The sequence below is a fragment of the Zootoca vivipara genome, chromosome 12 (genome assembly GCF_963506605.1).
Source record: "Zootoca vivipara chromosome 12, rZooViv1.1, whole genome shotgun sequence".
In the NCBI taxonomy this organism is placed as follows: domain Eukaryota; kingdom Metazoa; phylum Chordata; class Lepidosauria; order Squamata; family Lacertidae; genus Zootoca; species Zootoca vivipara.
The window spans coordinates 2,989,199-3,005,364 of record NC_083287.1 but is presented as its reverse complement, the minus strand read 5'-3'; positions in this window follow the sequence as shown (position 1 = coordinate 3,005,364).

Below are 16,166 nucleotides of genomic sequence, written 5' to 3'. Positions count from 1 at the left end.
GCCAGAAGGCAAGGTGAGGTGACTTGGGCAGTTGGATCCATAGAGGCAGCAGATCTGCCTCCAAGAAGTGCATTGCCCACTGCCACAGCCGCAGTATGGTACTTGCTGCTTGTGTCCCCCATTCCTAGGGAAGAAGTGGTGGGAGCCGCCCTTTGGGGTCTCCTAAGCTCTGCACCCACCCAGCATGATTCAAATTGGGGACCCTTTCCTCCCACAATGACTTGATTCCCTCTTGGGTAATGTTGATTTGACCTCCCGTGGTCCATTACTTCACACGATTTTGCAAACTTTGGAAAACTACATTTGGGCGTAATAAACTGAGTTATGTAAAGAAATTGTACCCTTTCATCACATACTCAACAGAACATCAATTACAGTGGCAGCCACTGAACTCTGGGGTCACATTTCCTCATAGGAATCTGTGTTTGGGGGGGGGGACATTGGGTGAGGGGGGGTTATGTTCTCATCTTCCTTTTGAAAAACCAATGAAAAGCATTTAGAAGAAAAAGAAGAAGAAGAAGCTGAGCTGTTCACAGGCTGCATGGCAACTGCTTGCCTCCCCTCCCTTCTTCTCTTCCTGCAAGTGAGCAGTCAAGCCAGGAAGCTGCAGCTCATCGTAGTCTGAACCAGAAATGATGGCATCTGGCTTCCTAGCAAGCAGCTAGGAAGTTATACTTTAAAGTTGGCTCCTGTATCCTGGCTTGTTCAGAAGCCATTAAGCAGAGTTCCCAGTTCATACTGGAATCTCTGCTTAACTCTGGTTTCCTGGCTTGTGTGGCTGCTTGTGAGAAGGGAGGAGTGAACTGGCTGCCGGAAGCTTGTGCAAATACCAATTTATGAAGCCATAATTTGATGGTCCCCTTTCTCGTAGCAATGACTTCTTAGGGCAGTGGTTTTCAACTAGTGTGCTGTGGCAACACTGGCCTCTGTCCCTCTTTCTTTCCCTCCCTCCTCTGATACACTCTTGCGCCTCTGCATCCCAAAGGCTTGCACAGATGTTTATTGCAGCAGCCCAGGCAAATGGTGCCTCTGGGGCTGGGCAGGGGGTGCTTCCCAGGCCCCTGGGGGACAGTGTGGGGAGGCACCTCTCTTTTGGGTGAGGGGGCAGTTCAGAGACCAGCTGCAGCTGCCCAGAGAAGAATGGAGAAGAGAGGAGGCTGAGGGAATCATAGAGTTGGAAGAGACCACAAGGGCCATCCAGTCCAACCCCCTGCCAAGCAGGAAACACCATCAAAGCATTCTTGACATATGCCTGTCAAGCCTCTGCTTAAAGACCTCCAAAGAAGGAGACTCCACCACACTCCTTGGCAGCAAATTCCACTGCCGAACAGCTCTTACTGTCAGGAAGTTCTTCCTAATGTTTAGGTGGAATCTTCTTTCTTGTAGTTTGAATCCATTGCTCTGTGTCCGCTTCTCTGGAGCAGCAGAAAACAATCTTTCTCCCTCCTCCATATGACATCCTTTCATATATTTGAACATGGCTATCATATCACCCGGGAACACTCCACAAGAGAGGGTGTTCGGAAAGGGCTGAGAGACTGACAGCTCTGCAGGCAAGGGGTGAGATAACGGCTCCTGAGCCCTCCAAGGGAGCCACAGAAAGAATGTAGTTGGTCAAAGGAGCCGTGGACTCAAAAAGGTTGAAAACCTCTGTCTTAGGGGATGGGGAGTGGACAAGCTTCTCTTTTCCTTTCGTTTGCAAAGTAGGGGAAATATAGAGAGTTCTGCAGCAGAGGGCAGCAGAGGAGCATGGCTTGCAGAGTCCAATGGCAGCTGCTATTGCTAGCAAACCAAAATTGCAGGCAACCATGTCTGTCTAAAATAAAACAGCCAAGCTAACAGTATTGCTATTATTAACTAATAATAAGGTCTCAAAGAAGTGAGCCTGGCAGAAAGGCCAAACTTGCAGTCTGTTTACGATGGGATGTTGGTGATGTTATACATGCGGGGGGGGGGGGGGGACACTCACTTTGCACCGAAGCTACAGGGAAAGAGGAGCATGACTGTTCTCCACCCTCCCTCTCTCTTCCATTTCATCTTGGAGCCAAATTAGATATGTGGGGTGATTGAGTGCAAATCACAGAATCATAGAGTTGGCGAGTTGGAAGGGAGCCTGAGGGTCATCTAGTCCAACCCCCCTGCAATACAGAAATCTCTTGTTAAAGCATCCATGAGGGATGGCCACCCAACCTCTGCATAAAAACCTCCAAGCAAGGAGAATGAAACACATGTTCACTTTATACGAAAAGGACTTGGGGGTCTGGGAGGAGAGCAAACCTCCCCCTGCCTTGCCTGTGTTTTCTTAGCAGTGTCAACTTACTAGAATTTGGAGGTTTTATTTAGGTCTTGCTCTCTCTGAGGAGAAACTGCCTTCCTCCTTTTCCTTCCACTTGTTTGCATGCTTTATTTCTTTCTGCTGAAATCTTTTCCGGTTTGGGCAACGTAGCCTGGGTGCAATGGTTGATGAGCTGCCAGCTATTTTGGGGAGTGCAATTTGTATCCTTACTGCAGCTAGTTAAAGTAGTGCAAGATTCATCACACCGGAAATCAGTCAGGGGGGAGCAGGCTGACAGAAGGATCCTTAAAAGGCCTGTGCTACAAACAAGGGCTTCTGAATTAATAAACTCACAAAGATAAGGAACCTCTCTCTCTCTCTTTCGCCTGTCCTTTTGCTCCCAGGCTTTCCTGTAAGAACCTTCTCACAAGTCTTTACATGCTCCTTCTAGTTCTTTTGTGCACAGTGTTTCTCAAACTTCTGATAGCTGAGGAACCCACACATCCCTACAAGCAGTGCTTTTTTCAGGGGGTACTCAAGAGTAGACCGTACTGTACCAGCGTGTGTGTGTGTGTGTGTGTGTGTGAAAAAGTGTAACACTTATTGTGACAACTTCATGGTGAGTACCAACACCTATTTTTCTAGGAAAAAAAACAAGTTTTACTTTTAGAATGTATAAGAGTAACAATTACCTATCTTCATAGGAGTCCACCCTCCTTGTTTCTGCTAGGAATGGGAAGAATATCCCCAGTCAGGTTCAGAATGGGGCTCAGATAAATAAAAAAGTATTTCCCCACTAACTCATAATATCTCTCTGTTTATTAGGCTTGCCATATGGCCAAAAAATCCCGGAAATGTCCTCTTTGGGGAGCCACATCCCCATCTGGGGGGATTTTTTGCATTTTATAGGAAATGCCTGGGGGTTGGGGAGGGGCTTTATTTGTTTATTTATTATTGGTTTGTTTTAAAAAACCCAAAAAACTGTGCCCTAGAAGTGTTTGCTTTGGCCAGAGGTGAGCATGGCCGTGTCACCTCCAGGCCCTCACGCCTCTCTCCCTCCACCTTCCTGGTAAGCCTCCAACTCCCCTCTACCTACTTAGCTCCCTCCCACCCTTACCTGGTTTGCTGCTCCAGTGGCAGCAGCTCTGGAATGTACCAGGAGGGCAAGAGTTTTCCCTCCTCCCCTCTCTGCTGCCTGGCACACCATTATGGCTGTGCATCAAGAGCAGTGAGACATGGAGTTTTCTAAGTGCCACTATAATAGCACTAGGAAAATTACATTGTCCAGTGCTCCTGGCATGCAGGAGACCTTCCATTATTGCTAGTGCAGCAAGAAAGGTCATTGTTCATGAGCAGAAGTGAGACTTGCATCCATCTGCTGTAGAAAACAAACTTCTCAAAATGAATCCCAAATTCTTAATCTACAGTATTACACACTTACTCATTTAACTCAGGAGGTTGTGGACTCTCCTTCCTTGGAGGCTTTTAAGCAGAGGTTGGATGGTCATCTGACATAGATGCTTTAGTTGACATTTCTGCATTGCAGGGGGTTGGACTAGATGATCCTCGGAGTCCCAACTCTACAATTCTATGATGATTCTATGAGACATGATTCTAAGTACAGTGGTACCTCGGGTTGAGTACCCAATCCGTTTCAGGGTGCCGTTCGCACCCCAAAAAGTACTCAACCCAAGTGGCACTTTAGCGCATGCGCAAAGCTCCGGTAGAGTGCTTCTGCACATGCGCGAAGCACAGAATGCTTCTGCGCATGTGCACGCGGCGGAACCTAGAAGTAAACACTTCCGGGTCCGCGGAGTACGCATCCCAAAAGTACTCAACCCGCAGCGTACGCAACCCGAGGTATGACTGTAGACATTTATAGGGTTGAACTCCACCAGAATATATTAAACGCTTTCAGGGACTGCACTCCTGTCTGTTAGGGCTACACTGAATGCAACAACCAGCAAACATGTTTATTGTGACATAAACATCTTATATGGACAGGAGTGAGTTTATATCTCAGTATCTGTATATGTCTACCCATGTCCACTCAGAAGGAAGGCTCACTGAATTCCAAGGGGCTTTCTCCCTCACACTGGTTAAGTGTGTACAATGGTGCCTTGTAAGTCGAAAAATTCGTAAGTGGAAAAACGCCATTGGAAACGCGATTTCCCATAGGAATGCATTGAAAATGGAAAAATTCATAAGTCGAAGCAATCCTATCTAAAAATTCATAAGTCGAAAATCCGTATCTAAAACCGCCGCGTTTTTTTTCCGGATGTCGAGACATTTGTAAGCGCGCAGCCATTATCCCCATTCATAAGTCAAAAAATTTGGTTGTCGAGTCGTTCGTAAGTCGAGGTACCACTGTATAATATTGCAGCCTAAATTGCTTAGTCTTAAATCTGCGACACAGAACTGTTAACAAGGGTCATAATAAGCTTTCCAGCTGCTCGTTGTCCACATCTTATTTTCAAGAATGTGGAATAAGGTGGAAGGATATTGTTGCATGCCACCCCAATAGTCAAGCAGTGAAAGATTCCCAGGGTCCGGTTTCCTTGGAAAGAGGCTCAGCGGAGACTGTGGTATCTTTAGGATAGATGGTTTATTTACACATATATACAACCTGAACTTATGATGGAGGGGCTCAGCTTTAACACCCGAGAAGGCCCTGCTTCTCCCATAGCCACAGCCTTGGATCTCATCAGAATGCAAACAAGAAGTCTACCTCCAGCCTGCCTGCTCCTGATTATGAACTGGTAAAGGGATGTGGTTGTGTGGCTCGTTTTGGAAAGAAAAAGACATAATTGATCCCACCCCTTTGGCAAGGGTCCAGATTCTCCATTCTTAGACCTTGGCTGAGATCAGTGTGTCTGAATTCTCATCCTTCACCTCCCCTCTCCTTCCTTTGCAAAATAATGTTAGGCAATAACAAAAGCCAAATCATATCCTTTACAGCTTCCTCATTCCTTAGTGATTTGATTTGTTGTTGTTGTTGTTTAGTCGTTTAGTCATGTCCGACTCTTCGTGACCCCATGGACCATAGCACGCCAGGCACTCCTGTCTTGCACTGCCTCCTGCAGTTTGGTCAAACTCATGTTCGTAGCTTCGAGAACACTGTCCAACCATCTCGTCCTCTGTCGTCCCCTTCTCCTAGTGCCCTCCATCTTTCCCAACATCAAGGTCTTTTCCAAGGATTCTTCTCTTCTCATGAGGTGGCCAAAGTATTGGAGCCTCAGCTTCACGATCTGTCCTTCCAGTGAGCACTCAGGGCTGATTTCCTTCAGAATGGATAGGTTTGATCTTCTTGCAGTCCATGGGACTCTCAAGAGTCTCATCCAGCACCATAATTCAAAAGCATCAATTCTTCGGCGATCAGCCTTCTTTATGGTCCAGCTCTCACTTCCATACATCACTACTGGGAAAACCAGTATTTGATTAGTGGCCTTAATTGGAAAGCAACAAAGTATAATTTTGAGTTTGGTATTCCAAACCCCCCATTCTTTCTTGTTCTGCACAAAGTGCTTTATTTACCTACATGTATTTTCCTCTTCCACAAAACAGGTAAACTCTGAAACAGAAAAGGAAACTTGGGGAGAAGAGGCCTTTTAAGTACCACATTCTAGCCTACCCAAGAAAGTCAATTTCTTTCAGCAAGATTCTTGCACAGTATGCAGCAAGTGAATAAAGTTAACCTTACAAAGATGCTTGTAACTTCCTTTTTAATGAGATTTCCTAAGTATGTAAAGCTGCAATATTTTAGTATTGGGTTGGATAGCTGATGTTTCTGTTCAGCAGAGATGAATATTAACACAGAGAAGCTCCACTTTTACAGAATTGAATTTCCAGATCTGCCACCTTCTGGAACCCATTTAACTGGGTTTGGAGTGCTGGTCTGACCTTTGCAGGTTTGTCTAAGAACAGCAAGACATCATCTGCAAACATACTGTTGCAGGTTTGCCATTCATTCTGGGGCCTGTGGAGGAATGGACATTTTTTTCACATTTAAAATTGCCAGTTTGCAGGATTTGAAAGCCATAGGGGAGCAAACGCATTTCCTGATCCATCTGCCTTTCAGCTGTAAGAAAGCTGAGGTTTTCGATGGGTCTCCTGCAGGAGGACGACGTCTGGGTTTTCCCTACAAAGGACTGGCTCATTTCTAGACCATTTCACAATGGAGCCCAAGCTTTTCATATTACGGTAAATGAGAGAAACATTTTTTCACCTCCCATGAACAGGTTGAAGGGGGTGCTGCATACATTAACTTACTGGTGATCAGAATCCATTAATTAATGCAGCATACAGCAAACTGAGAAGAGCCTTTAATAATATGTGAATGGAGGAGGGGAGCTCAGGCAGTGATCCTCAGCATGAGAACCAAGAGAGAAAAAGGTTGAAGAAATGTGAGAGTAAGGTGTAATAAGTAATGTGAGAATACAGCACTATAAGTAATGTGAGAATATGATGATAAAAGGATAGAAGGTATTATGTATTTCATCTGTGCAATATTGATATAGAATAAAGTCCAGCTGTGTTCATGAAGTACTTTGAATACTTAGGCCTATATATCTCATCAGGGGAGAACTAGCAGGCTGGGTCTATACTAGTCCCAATTTGGCCAGCAAAGCTGCCCCCCACCCACAAACCATGCTTACCTGTCCCACACCTGGTGTCATATGTGACATCAGAATATAACAGAACAACAGAAGAAGAGGCCAACGGCCCATCTACTCCAACATCCTGATCCCACTGTGGCCAACCAGATGCCTGGGGAAAACCAGGAGCAGAACATGAGCACAAGAGCATCTCTCCCCTCCTGTGGTTTCCAGCAGCTGGTATTCGGAAGCCTTGCTGCCTCTAACTATGGAGGCAGAGCAGAGCCATCCTGGCTCCTAGCCATTGATAGCCCCCTCCTGCTTCAGTTTGTACCATCCTCTCTTAAAGCTCCAGGTTGGTACTTGGTAGCCATTATCACTGTCTCCTAGGGGAGCAAGTTCCGTAGTTTAACCGTGTGCTGCGTGAGGAAGTGTTTTCTTTTATCTGTCCTGAGTCTTCCAACATTGGATGTCCACAAGTTTTAGTGTTATGAGAAAGGAAGAAAAAACCTGGCTCTGTCCGTTTTCTCCATTGCCATTAATAATTTTATAAACTTCTATTCCAAATGCTGCAACCCTCCTTCAAAGGGGATTACCTGCAACACTTTGATCATTTTGGTGGCCCTTTTCTGAACCTTTTCCAACTCTACAAGGTCCCTTTGGGGGTGAAGTGGAAGGTACTGACGAGGCTAGAAAGGAACAGTTGGGAGCTTCTGACTGTTCATTTGCAAGTGCTACTACCCTGGGGGGCTTGCTTTCTTCTTTGGAAGGAAGTGGTTAGGGTTTGAGCCACTTCCTTTGAGCAGAACATCCTCCAGACATTTTCTTCTGCTGGCATCTCCAAAACAGGTTTCTAAGGAGCTCCTTGTTGGTCACAGTATGTCCCTTTAGAGGCAATGCTCCCTGCACCAATGGTGGCTACAGCAACCTCCTTTTGGTCACTATATTTTGACAGGTGTCAGTCACCTGACATCATTGGGAATGCCCCATCCCTGATATAGATGCTACAATGCACAGTTATAGTAATGATTGTTATGTAATTGACATCAAGCCTTTGTATTAAAAATGGTGCCCAGTTGAAAAGAGTCTTAATGTTTTGACATTGGAATATTAGTCACTTACCACCAAGGTTCCTTCTGGTTCAATCTGAAGGAGACGTCCAACCTTGTCCTCTTCCTGTTCTGGTGGCTGAATTCAAGTGTGCATAGAATGGGCTGTGCGTTGCACAGATCATCCGTAGTTGCCTTTCTAATACTTCTTTATTTCCTCCAGTTTCTGCACCGTCCAGTTTACTGCATCTTCCACTGGTAGAGCATCTGCTTTGAAAGCCTCCAGGTTCAGTGCCCAGCACCTCCAGGCAGGGCTGGGAATGATCATCCCCCAAACCCTGGAGAGTCACTGCCAGGTGGTCTCGATGGAATCACATGGATTCCAGTTGACCCCTTCTTTTCTCCTTCCTTTGTATTTTCCCCACTGTTGAAAGTTAGACTATAAACTCCTTGGAGCAGGGACCTTTGTTTTTTCCTGTGTATGTGGCTGCCAAACATGCATCCACCCACAGTTCTAGTTTTATAAATCTTGGGATGTAATAATAATAATAATAATAATAATAATAATAATAATTATTTATTACTTATACCCTGCCCATCTGGCTGGGTTTCCCCAGCCACTCTGGGCAGCTTCCAACAGAAAAAATAAAATACAATAATTTATTAAACATTAAAAGCCTCCCTAATGGGCTGCCTTCAGATGTCTTCTAAAAATCTGGTAGCTGTTTTTCTCTTTGACATCTGATGGGAGGGCGTTCCACATGGCGGGCGCCACTACCGAGAAGGCCCTCTGCCTGGTTCCCTGCAACTTGGCTTCTCGCAATGAGGGAACTGCCAGAAGGCCCTCGGTACTGGACCTCAGTGTCCGGGCAGAACGGTGGGGGTGGAGACGCTCCTTCAGGTATACTGGACCGAGGCCATTTAAAGGTCAGCACCAACACTTTGAATTGTGCTCGGAAACATACTGGGAGCCAATGTAGATCTTTCAAGACCAAGTTATGTGGTCTCGGTGGCTGCTCCCAGTCACCAGTCTAGCTGCCACATTCTGGATCAGTTGTAGTTTCCGGGTCACCTTCAAAGGTAGCCCCACATAGAGCGCATTGAAGTAATCCAAGCGAGAGATAACTAGAGCGTGCACCACTCTGGGGAGACAGTCCGCGGGCAGGTAGGGTCTCAGTCTGTGTACCAGATGGAGCTGATAGACAGCTGCCCTGGACACAGAATTGACCTGCGCCTCCATGGACAGCTATGAGTCCAAAATGTCTCCCAGGCTGTGCACCTGGTCCTTCAGGGGCACAGTTACCCCATTCAGGACCAGGGAGTCCTCCACACCTGTCCGCCTCCTGTCCCCCACAAACAGTACTTCTGTCTTGTCAGGATTCAACCTCAATCTGTTAGCCGCCATCCATCCTCCAACCGCCTCCAGGCACTCACACACTTTGCAAAATCTGTGAAGGAGAATTCAGTGCCTCTGTATGGGTGATGAACAATGGCCACTGATAGTCTTGGGGCTACTGTCAAGGAAGAAATAGATATTGTTCAGTCATGTTTGATCTGGTCTGCATACTTGCAACAAAGAGTTATGATCTATGCCTGGTTATGATAAAATAGTTGCATATTGGCAAATTTCATAACTTAAAACGCTCTAGATCCAGATGGTATTCACAGTGAATTCATTTTAGTAGCACTGTATGATTACTGCATATTCATTTATGTCAAAGTACATCCTTCTTCTTTGCTAATTTTCCTGTAGCTCCTCCTGCCTAATTGTTTTTGTAATGCTAAAATAGAGTGTTAATGACAGCCTTACATTCTGCACAAATTAACCAGATAATTCTAGCAAAATTAGCTAAGTATTAATGGAACCATTTATTAGAAACATGACCACAAATTCTAAATGTGGTCTACTTTCATTAAGTAAATTGTGTAGTATCCTATAATGGGAGGGGGGTAGTTCTAGCATAATAATTTGGTTTTCCTATTCTTAAAGGGCAAGTGGAACCTCCTGAAAATATGAAATATGTTTCCTCATGCAAAATTAGGAATCGGAGAAGTTGCAGTACTCCTCTTGTAGGTCCAGAACTGACCAGGAACTAATACAGTCCTTGCAGAGTAATTATGCCTATTTGGTTCCTCCACATGGATGCTCACACTCTAGCAGTTGCATATGCGGGAAGAGGCAGACAAATCTCCACTCAGTTTGTGTATCTTTTGGGCCTGTGAGTCCATGGTTTGCTTATTCTCCCCCCCCCCCGCCAAATTATATCCTATTCTCAGACATACTCAAGCCCACACCCTCTGTGGGCAGGTGGAAGGCAGCTGCTTATAAAAAGGGAGGGAGGGAGGCTGTGCTGCAACACCATTCTGCCAAATATGCCCTCAGCTGAGGCATATCTGCTGGTAGAGATCTTGATATTGTGTGAATTTGGATGAAATCTCACCTCAAATAGAAGCGATCTTGCCCAAAATCTGTGCCCCCGGTGGAGGCAGTGGGGCACCCATGGATCTGGAGCAGGCATCCCCAAACTGCGGCCCTCCAGATGTTTTGGCCTACAACTCCCATGATTCCTAGCTAACAGGGCCAGTGGTCGGGGAAGATGGGAATTGTAGTCCAAAACATCTGGAGGGCCGAAGTTTGGGGATGCCTGATCTGGAGGTTCTTGTGGCCTGGCCTGGCCTAAGGGCTGGGCTGGCTTTCCATTGGTGTACAGAAACAAAGGAAGAATGCCTCATCTACTCCTCGGGCTGTACTTTGTTTTCACAGTCTTAAATTGTTGTAACCCGCCCAGGGAGCTGCTGGTGAAAAGCAGGTAATAAATTCAGTCATCCACCTGCTTCTTGCAGGAGCTTCCATTGTTTGCTCCCAATGCAAGCCTGATGAATGTGCTGCGTTCCCTTTTCAGTTCAGTGGCTTAGGCTCCCTCTCCACTGACATATGATGGAGTTTACATTTTAATCTTCCAAGTAAAGCGCTTTCAAAGCAAACCTATTAAGGTTAATAGAATGAGCCTGCAATGGGCATGTTAGGAAAGGAGGCACTCAGTAAATTGTTCACCAAATAATCTGTCACCTCTGGCTGTACAAGTGAAATCCTAACTATGGATCACTCCTATTATCTCCCATGAGTTTAATTTTCAAAGTGCTGTGCTATTCAAATTTAAACCACAAATGCCAACTTTGTTATCTACCATCTTGCTTGCATTTCCCTTAAATACACTAATGGGAGGTGTGTTTAGTGTATAGGAAGCAAAGGCATTTCACATAAATGCACTTGTATAAATGGGTGCCTGTCCTTATCAAACCAATCCAGACAGAGTTGAATGGTTTTGAATTAAATTTCTTGAAATAAGAATTTGGAATAGAACATTCTGACATATATAACCATTTGCCTTCCAGTTTGGTTGAAAAAAAAAATAAGCACAGTAGTTTTCCAGTAAAACGAAGCCAAAATTAGAATTAACATCAGAAGTGAAATGTAACATTTTAGGTCATGGATAGGCAAACTAAGGCCCGGAGGCCGGATCCGGCCCAATTGCCCTCTAAATCCGGCCCGCGGACACTCCGGGAATCAGCGTGTTTTTACATGAGTAGAATGTGTTCATTTGTTTAAAATGCCTCTCTGGGTTATTTGTGGGGCATAGGAATTCATTCATTATTATTTTTCAAAATATGGTCCGGCCACCCACAAGGTCTGAGTGACAGTGGACCAGCTGCCTGCTGAAAAAGTTTACTGACCCCTGTTTTAGGTCATATCTGAAGCTTGGCTTTTTTGCATACATACTGTTGCAGATCATTAAGACGAGGCATGGTCTGTTTGATAACATTGACATTGAATTTTCAGTCCATACAGAGCACTGAATAATAAAATAATAATAATAATAATAATAATAATAATAATAATAATAATAATAATAATTTATTTATACCCCGCCCATCTGGCCGGGTTCCCCCAGCCACTCTGGGCGGCTTCCAACAAAACACTAAAATACAGAAATCCATCAAACATTAAAAGCCTCCCTAAACAGGGCTGCCTTCAGATGTCTTCTAAAAATCTGGTAGCTGTTTTTCTCTTTGACATCTGATGGGAGGGCATTCCACAGGGTGGGTGCCACTACCGAGAAGGCCCTCTGCCTAGTTCCCTGTAACTTGGCTTCTCGTAGCGAGGGAACCGCCAGAAGGCCCTCGGTACTGGACCTCAGTGTCCGGGCAGAACGATGGGGGTGGAGACGCTCCTTCAGGTATACTGGACCGAGGCCATTTTCTTGAATAAGTTATTCCTTGAATAAGTTCCCAAGTTCAATATTTGGCATCTCCAGTTTTTATAACATTTTTATCCCACCCTTCATAGATGTTTAGAGTGGCACATGTAGTTCTTCTCCCATTTTATCCTCACAACAACTCTGTGAGGCAGGTTGGGCTCAGGGAGAGCAACTTATCCAAGGTCACCAGTGAGCTTTGGAGGAAAGCTGCAGTTCATGCTCAGTCACCAGTTTCTCCAAGTAGTACTGGAAAAAGAGCCCTGCCTGAAATCCCAGAGAGTTGCTATCAGACAGTTAGTAGAGAAGACAATACTGAACTGGATGGAGCAAAGGTCTGATTCATCAGAAAGCTTTATTCCACAGCCAAATCTCAGTTGCTCATTTCCCAATATTTCTATAGTAGTTTCCCAAACAATAAAATCGCTTTGGGTGCAATCCACTGAAAGGTTTTTCTCTGCAAACCTAACTGAAATAAATGGGAGTTTCTGTACACCATGCTCAACCCAAACCCCTTATATTTGTGCCTCTGTGATAGGGCCAATGGGAAACAAGTCAACTTTGAAAATGTAGCGTATCAGGGGAGACTCAGAGACCTATTAGGCATCCATATCCACAAGTGCAATTTAACTACAGTGGTGCCTCGCTTAACGAATGCCCTGCTTAACGAAATTTCCGCTTAACGAAAGGATTTTTCGAGCGGAGGTTGCCTCGCTAGACGAATTCGTTTTATGAAAAATCCGTCTAGCGAATCACGGTTTCCCATAGGAATGCATTGAAATTCAATTAATGCGTTCCTATGGGCAAAAAAAAATTCAAAAAAAATTCAATGCATTCCTATGGGATTCGCTAGACGAATTTTTCGTTATAAGAAAAGACCTGTGGAACGAATTAAATTCGTCTAGGCTGATGGGTTATATCAGCTGTGCTGACATGGGCAATCAAAATGTAGATGATGGGTCACATTTGAAGTTCTACAAATTATGCAGGGCATCTGTGAAATCAAGTTTCAGTTGCACACCCCACCTTCCTGCCATGTTAGAATGCGCTCAGAACTCTATAATGTGTAAGAGAGAGGGACCTGGCCTTTGCCTTGTGTCTGCTATCTATTTTTAAAGAGACAATTCATTTATTCTATTGAAACCTCTTGTGCCCTCCGTTTTAGTGGTTGCCTACCTGGTGGGAGTCTAGAGACAGAAAGATGCCTCAGCTGTAACTTGTCTGAGAAAGCCATATGCTCACCAGCCATTTGAAACTGAATCTAAGGACTTCACAGCTGCATAATGGACTCTTATAACTCACATAAGTGGTCACCATGCAGGGAACTTTATTTCTCCAATAAAGATATGACTTATTTGAAAATTATTGTGACATTTCATCATAATTCTGGTTCTGCCTTTGATCCCTTACCCTTTTGTTCTGTAGATCCTTAGCTACTTGGATGTTTTAACCATAGCTGCCAAGTTTTCCCTTTTCTCGCGAGGAAGCCTATTCAGCATAAGGGAATTTCCCTTAAAAAAAGGGAGAACTTGGCAGCTATGGTTTTAACTCTAGTTGTTTCTTATGTACATCCTTTTTTCTGAACCAGTGGAAGCCTCTGTTGTTCTTATAGCTTGTTATCCCTGTTTTCTGCTAAAAAATACAATATTTTTTTAAGGGGAGGAAAGAGAAGCCCTTGTTTTTATTATGTATTGTCATAAAAATATGTGATATACAATTGTTTAGAAGATATGGCATCTATTTTATAAATGATTCAAGCCACTCCGAGTGCAATTTTTACTGTGGAAGAGCAGGATATAAAATTTCTTAAATAAATAAATACCACAAGGATTAGCTTAGATGTAGGTGATCCATTTTCACCACTCTACCATGTTTGTTTGGTCTTCATAAACTTCAGCTGTTCAAGAGTGATTCCATTGATCTGGAGACTGGCTGCATAATCCTATGCACAAGATGCTGGTGCAGAGCACACTGGCACATATGAGGCTGGATCCTGAGCCCAGTCAGAAGCTCCAGGAAGGGGGCATGTCGGCTGAGCAGAATGGGAATAAGCACTGCGGGGAATCAAGAGAGAGTTAACATGTGAACCGTGCCTAACTGTTGATATGCACAGAGGGGCATTCCCAAGTCCCCGGCCAACTGTATACTGTTGGTGTAATTTGGAAAAAAAAATGGTGAAATGGCACAAACGCTTGGGCCAGGTGTTGAGGAGCCCATCCACATGTTTGGATTCAGCTTAGAGAAAGACCCAGCTGCAAGTGGGTCCCTTTCTCAAAAGCCAAGGTTGGCTTCAGCAGCATTAGCGTGAGATATTTGCCAAGTGTTCCGTTTTATCATCTTGGTGGGTATGGCATGGTGAGTTGAGGGAGAAAGCTGCACTCGCAGAGCTCAGGCGATGCTAGATTTTAGCATTAATGTTGGCCCTTGTGGAAAGATAACTGCCTATGTAGGAGAAGTGATCAACATTTTCCAACGTTACACCACTGAGTTGGATTTGTGGCGCCGCAGAGGAGTTATTTTGTACTTAGAATCATAGAATCATAGAATCATAGAGTTGGAAGAGACCACAAGGGCCATCCAGTCCAACCCCCTGCCAAGCAGGAAACACCATCAAAGCATTCCTGACAGATGGCTGTCAAGCCTCTGCTTAAAGACCTCCAAAGAAGGAGACTCCACCACACTCCTTGGCAGCAAATTCCACTGCCGAACAGCTCTTACTGTCAGGAAGTTCTTCCTAATGTTTAGGTGGAATTTTCTTTCTTGTAGTTTGAATCCGTTGCTCCGTGTCCGCTTCTCTGGAGCAGCAGAAAACAACCTTTCTCCCTCCTCTATATGATATCCTTTTATATATTTGAACATGGTTATCATATCACCCCTTAACCTTCTCTTCTCCAGGCTAAACATACCCAGCTCCCTAAGCCGTTCCTCATAAGGCATCGTTTCCAGGCCTTTGACCATTTTGGTTGCCCTCTTCTGGACACGTTCCAGCTTATCAGTATCCTTCTTGAACTGTGGTGCCCAGAACTGGACACAGTACTCCAGGTGAGGTCTGACCAGAGCAGAATACAGTGGTACTATTACTTCCCTTGATCTAGATGCTATACTTCTATTGATGCAGCCCAGAATTGCATTGGCTTTTTTAGCTGCTGCATCACACTGCTGACTCATGTCAAGTTTGTGGTCTACCAAGACTCCTAGATCCTTTTCACATGTACTGCTCTCAAGCCAGGTGTCTCCCATCCTGTATTTGTGCCTTTCATTTTTTTTGCCCAAGTGTAGTACTTTACATTTCTCCTTGTTAAAATTCATCTTGTTTGCTTTGGCCCAGTTGTCTAATCTGTTAAGGTCATTCTGAAGTGTGATCCTGTCCTCTGGGGTGTTAGCCACCCCTCCCAATTTGGTGTCATCTGCAAACTTGCTCAGGATGCCCTCAAGCCCATCATCCAAGTCATTGATAAAGATGTTGAACAAGACTGGGCCCAAGACAGAACCCTGTGGCACCCCACTAGTCACTACTCTCCAGGATGAGGAGGAGCCATTGATGAGCACCCTTTGGGTTCGGTCAGTAAGCCAGTTACAAATCCACTGAATGGTAGCATTGTCTAGCCCACATTTTACCAGCTTCTTTACAAGAATATCATGGGGCACCTTGTCAAAGGCCTTGCTGAAATCAAGATAGGCTACATCCACAGCGTTCCCTTCATCTACCAGGCTTGTAATTCTGTCAAAAAATGAGATCAGATTAGTCTGACATGACTTATTTTTCAGGAACCCATGCTGACTTTTAGTGATCACAGAGTTTCTTTCTAGGTGCTCACAGACTGTTTGCTTAATGATCTGTTCTAGAATCTTTCCTGGTATTGATGTCAGGCTGACTGGGCGGTAATTGTTTGGGTCCTCTCTTTTCCCCTTTTTGAAAATAGGGACAACATTTGCCCTCCTCCAGTCTGCTGGAACTTCGCCTGTTCTCCAGGAATTTTCAAAGATTATT